At 25.5% G+C, this 6,471-nt stretch overlaps 1 long non-coding RNA gene across 1 annotated transcript; it reads right to left on the reverse strand.

The window, feature by feature from the left end:
• Nucleotides 1–5,979: 5,979 nt before the first annotated feature.
• On the reverse strand, nucleotides 5,980–6,364 carry LOC135931214 (uncharacterized). Its single transcript, XR_010572970.1, has 3 exons — nucleotides 6,280–6,364; nucleotides 6,219–6,240; nucleotides 5,980–6,117 (listed from the first exon to the last, which is right to left on the reverse strand). It is a non-coding gene; the product is annotated as an uncharacterized LOC135931214 (long non-coding RNA).
• Between the last annotated feature and the right edge of the window lie 107 nt (nucleotides 6,365–6,471).

Raw genomic sequence — 6,471 nt, forward strand, 5'->3', positions numbered from 1 at the left:
CTATATAATAGAGTAAAATCAACTATATGTCTACTTACTTTTTATAAATAAATTACTTATATTTGTTTGTAATAAATTATTACCATGCTTTTATATTAAGGTATATACAATACAAGTAATTTATTATATTTTTATTTTATATAAACTAATAAAAATATATTTCATATAAACTAATAAAAATATATTTCATATTTGTTCCAGGCTTATATTAATATTTGTAAAAATATTTATCACTTTGTATTGTTGGTGGCCCAGATGTGTTGTTGATATAGAAAATTTTATCAAAATATGTTCTGTATGCCAGAAAAATAGACCATGGTTAGAAGTTGATCTAATGCAGAATACCTCTGCTGATGCTATGATAAAACAACTAAAAAAAATGGTTTGCCAGGCTTGGAATACCCAAGTACATTGTGTCAGACAATGGGCCATAATTCTTATCTGGGGAATTCCGTAGGTGTTGTGATTTAAATAACATACGTCATATACGTTCGGCACCCTATCATCCAAAAACTAATGGATTAGCTGAACGTACAGTACGAACTTTGAAAGGTCGGTATTATGTGACGAGACAATTAGCGATCCCAAAGAAGCTATGACACAGGTTTTAACAACCTACCGATTGGGAGAGCAAACCTCCACAGAGAGATCTCCTGCTAAAATTATGTTTGGGAGGCAATTGAAAACAAGTCTGGATTGGATCCGACCAAATGCCGAACACGAAATACTAAGGGCCAATGATAGACAAAAGAAGACTGTGTTTGTTAATTTTGGTTTTATTTTTATTTTCCAATTTTGATTAGTCTATTTTTCTTATCTTGAATTCAATTTTTTTTTCGCAATTTTATATTTAATTTTTCTGCTAAATTTTTTTATTTAGAAGTGTTACTTTTTGTCAATCTGAAATTATTTTTTGAGAAGGGGTAAGGGAAAAGAGATAATATCTTCATTAGCATAAGGAGTAAGGAAGTACTTGATTGCTTAGCAACAGCGTCTACATGGCAGAAAATTTGATGGAGGCAAACCCCTCCAAAATCTACCCATACCCACCTAAAAAAAATCCTGCGGCCTTCGGCCGCGAAATTTACAGACCTACGATGGTATAGTGATTTTATTTAAAAATATCTTATCTGCCACCATTTATAACCTTACAACATAATTCTATTTACAATCTTTCAAGCCTATTTAGGGAAAAAAAATTTAAAAATTTGTAAGTGATAATGAACTTTTATTTAAATAATGCAATCTTTTCATAATTTGGTATTCACTTTATTTTCATAAAATATATATAAGTGAATTAAATGATATAACATATTAATATTTCTATGAAAAAGATCTAAAATATTGTAAAAAATATAAGACGAATAAATTTAAAGAGGTATATTTAGCTTGATTCCACATAATTAAAAACATGTATTGTAAATAGAGCTATTATATAAAATATTAGAATAAAATGAATTATAGTATATTTTGCATTGAAATTATAAAATGTTAAATTAAATATACATTATTTAAAAGCCTATATATTCGCTGTGAAAAAGATACATTAATTATTTTATTAATAATTTGGATAACCTTATTGATGTTAAAGCAAATTGTGTTATAATATCATCAATTGTAAATTTTTCAAAAACATCAATTTCGCTGGATATTAACAGTAAATTTTCCAAAAATGGGTCCGAAATTTTATTCCGCATTCGAGTTTTGTTAATTTTTACTTTACTCATGGCTCTTTCGGCTGAACAGGAAGTTGTAGGAAGGGTTAATAAATATTTATATAATAAATTTAAATTTGAATAAGAATTTAATTGATTTAAAAGTCGGTATGGTAATATAAAAGAAAATTTTATCCATTTTTTTATTTTGGTCATGATTTCGCTGTTGATATTTTCTTTGGTAATTTGATCGTTTGCAATACCTTTAATTATATACAATTACAAATAAAATATCAATAAATTACTTTCATCAATATATAACGCGTCATTCTTTTTAACTTTTAAAAGATCTTCGCAAAAAATGATTGATTGAGACTCCAAATATAAAGCAGCGAAAATCATTATATTCATCAACAATGTTTTGGACATCCAATTGATAAGTATTACAAATTTCGGATATTTGCCATCCTTCTATTTTTTCATTATCCATAATTCCAGCGGGAGTAAAAATGGATATCTGTGATAAAAAATTTAAACAATCATAATTAAATCGATCATTTAGGTGATTAATTATTGCATTTAGAACAGGGAAAAATATTTCCGTTCTATATCTATAATAATAAATAATAATTTAAATTTTTTTAATTTATTCAACTTGTTTTTTTTTGTTCAACATAATTATTGAATTCTGTTTGATCCAATTTGAATATTGATTTCATATTATACAAATCAGTTATTACATTATTCTTTTTCAAAAAACTATTAGATAAGGAATGTAATTTTAAAAATATATTGTCTCCATTAGCTATATTTTAAAATTATTTATAGAAATAGTAACTAATATTAACCTTTTAGTTTTTGTAATTTATTTTTTGTATGTTGTATTAATTTGGTTACCAAAGCCAAATCATTACCAACTGCCTGCATTTCAATACAAGCCTCATGTGTACATTTCAATATTTCTTTCAAAATAAAAAGACTTAATATAAAATTTTCATCTTTAATTCTTGATAATAACCCATCGGCAATGGAAGAGGTGCTTGGGTCTATAGAATCTTTTAATTCAACTAATGATGCTAAAATATGTTCATAAACATCTAAAAAGATTTCTACAGATTTGTAGGATGATGACCAATTTCTGAAAATATATAAGTTTCAAGTTTCATTAAAAATATTTTATTTACCTTGTTGTGTTTTTAATTCTTTTAAGAGATTTCTTGGACTTTCTCATTTGATATTTAACAAACACACCTTGACGTCTAACTCCATTCATAAAATTATATAACTCATCTAATATTCCCATTGCCTTTTTCATTTCAATTTTGCATCCACAAACATGAGCAACTACTAAATTTAGCCGATGTGCATGGCACCAAATATCGAAGGCTTTTGGAGCCTCTTTCAATATTAAAGCCTGCATTCCTTTGTATACTCCTCTCATATTCCCTGCACCATCCATACTTTGTCCAACCAAATAATCAAGAGGAAGACCAAGATCATTAAACTTAGAAAAAACATGTTTCTTTATATTTTCCCCAGTGGTTTCTGATGTTGTAAAAACATGTATGATCCTTTCTACAGGATGTGGATGCAGATCATCTTCTATACACCGTACAAGCAAAGCTAGGCATTCTTTTTTAGACACATCATATGTTCCATCTAATATGAAGCTATAGGCACGATTCTCTTTAATTGTTTGAATAATGCTTTTTGTTATTTTTATCTTAATAATTTCAGTTATTTTTTTCACGTGGCCATATGACAGTAAATTTATATAAGGTCTCGAAATATTATCTGATTTTTTTCTCCGCAATTTTTCGTTGTTATCCATGTATGCACGTAAAGTTGGAACCGTTTTTGCCATTAATTTTATGAGACACATAAAATTACCTTCATTCGAATTAGAACCCCAAAAGGCTATATTACATTTTATAAGGTACATAATGGCATTGATAATATTATGAACTATATTACGATTTTCCATGATTATATCAAGCTTATTTGATAGCAAATGATCTTGAATGCGTTTATTTGCAAACCAAGTCATGTTTGCATATTCACTCTTTATGAAGAGAAGATGCTTCGTGTCTCTCTAAGTCACGCTTTATGTTTTTCCAATTATTTACCCCATGTTGAGTCCAAAAAGTATTGGACTTAGGGCCACCAAACATAATACAATATAGACAAAAGACTTTGTCTAAAGTAGTGCTATAAGATAGCCAATTTCTGGGGTTGAGGGAACCATCTATATTAACCTTTCTATAATAGGTTATATTCATGCTCCTGTTTAAAAAGTAAAAAAAAATATATTGGTATAGAAATAATGGATGGGTAAAAATTAATGAAAATAAATATTATTTAAAACCTCTTGTTAGTAACAGGATATTGAAATTTATTTGTACATGGCTGACAAGGGCCTACAGCAATTATGAAATTTATCAAAATATTTGTCATCCTAAATAATATAAAGTGAAAAGGGTCATTTGGTTCATTTTTTTTGTATAGCTGAATAAGACTTGGACTTTGAATATCCTCATAATTTATTCCCTTCAAAAGTCATTATATAAATTTTATTTAAATATAATGCCTCATGCAAAGTAAGTGCCTCACTAGAACCGGGGATTGGATGAGGAGATAATACAATTTGTGAATCTTCAATATTGGAGATTTGAAATAAAGAGTATAATTTGTTTACTTATGAAAATCTATTTTTAATATAATTTCAGCCAAATGGTCATTTTATTCTTAGCTACATTATAATTAAGTTAATCAATAAATGTTGGAAATATTTAAATGTCCTAATTTATTTTCTTCAAAAGTTATCATATAATTCGTATTTAAATTAAATACCTTATCATGCAAAGTAAGCGCCTCACTGGAACTGGGGATTGGATGAGAAGATAATACAATTTGTGAATCTTCAATATTGGAGATTTGCTATAAAGAGTATAATTTGTTTACTTATGAAAAACTATATTTTTAATAAAATTTTAGTCAAATGGTCATTTTATTCTTAACTACATTATAATTAAGTTTTTAATAAAGGTTGGAAATATTTAATTAACCTCATAATCATAATTTATTTCTTTCAAAAGTTATCATATAATTCGTATTTAAATTAAATACCTCATCATACAAAGTAAACACCTCACTGGAACTGGGGATTGGATGAGGAGATAATACAATTTGTGAATCTTCAATAACTGAGATTTTCTATAAATAAAGAGGAGTTTAATTTCTTTCCTTATGATAACTATATTTTTAATAAATTTTTAGGCAAATGATAATTTTTTTTAACTACATTATAATTAAGTTTTTAATAAATGTTTTAATTCTACATGAATACATGATTGAGAAAACAGGTATTAAAAATATTATGAAGTCCAACATAAAGTTATCAGGTTACAATGGAAAGATGATACAAGTAATAGGTCAAGCACAAGTGAATGTAAAATACAAAGGGAATTCACATATTTTGAACGCAATAATCATAAACATCAATATGACTTTGTTAGATCATGTAAAAACATTTTTAAAATATACTTGAAAGATTCATAGGCATGATAGATGCAGATTAATATAAAACTGCGATCACATGAAGAAATCATAAAACAATATTATAATGACTATAAAAATAAAAACAATATTAAGTATAAATAAAATTGTGAAATTCATGATGAAAGTATATTATCTAAAGAAATTCTAATAGCTAAATAATCCAATGATAATAAACATACCTAATATAACACATAATGTAAATAAAGGGGATGAAACTCACACAGATAACATTTTGAAAATAGTTGATTCCAAATCATATTTTATAAGATTTATATTTAAAAAAGTAAAAGAATTTGAAGTCTTAATTCAATTAAAGATGAAAAGATTTAAATTTAAAAATTCCTAGAAATTAACATTACCTTATTTTACTACATTATATTAACTTAATAAGTTTTTTTAATACTTTGGTTTTAAACTATTATTATTAACTTATTAAACATATTGTTAAATTGAACTTTATAAAGTATATATAGATATAAAAATAGTGTGATAAACAGTTAAAAAACATTAAATAATAATATATATAATTTATTTTCTCTATACCCTGACTACTTTAATATTAATATTATTCTGGTAAAATTTTAAATCAGTTTCTATTAATTAACAAATTTATAGTTTTACAATAATAAATAAAAATATTACTTTTTGGAAGTAAGATGTTATTATCTTTTTTTTGCAACTATGTTTCAACTCCATTTGTGATATTATATGGAATATCACAATTTAAAGATACCCAATTATTATTATCTCTTTTGATGGCTACCTTTGTAAATTTCATATCAGCTGGCTTGACATGAGGATGTTTATGTTTATAATGTTCATGTATCTTGTCACTTCTTATTTTAGAAGTTTTGCAATTTTTAATATTGCACTTAACTTTAAATATGGTTTTGTTACTTGGCATCTAGAAAGAAATAATTATTATAATATAATTTTTTACATATTATGTTTTTTATTATTCTTTGATTGCTGATATATGTTTTTATGCATGACTCAAAAAATTACCTAAAATTTATCCTGCTAAAATCTATAAATTTATTATAAAACATAATATAAATATATTAACCTCTAAGAAAAGTACCAAATAGGAAATGTGTAAATATTAACTTGATAAAATGCTAAATGAAAATCGTTGACAAAGAAAATTTATATTATTTATTAATTGACAAATATCTTTACTTTAATTGACATTTTTCAGAAAATCAAACGATAACCATCATAATCGTATCAATTAATGGATTAAAAAAAGATTATAATT

Source organism: Gordionus sp. m RMFG-2023, chromosome 1, assembly GCF_954871325.1.
Source record: "Gordionus sp. m RMFG-2023 chromosome 1, tfGorSpeb1-WG-v2, whole genome shotgun sequence".
In the NCBI taxonomy this organism is placed as follows: Eukaryota; Metazoa; Nematomorpha; class Gordioida; order Chordodea; family Parachordodidae; genus Gordionus; species Gordionus sp. m RMFG-2023.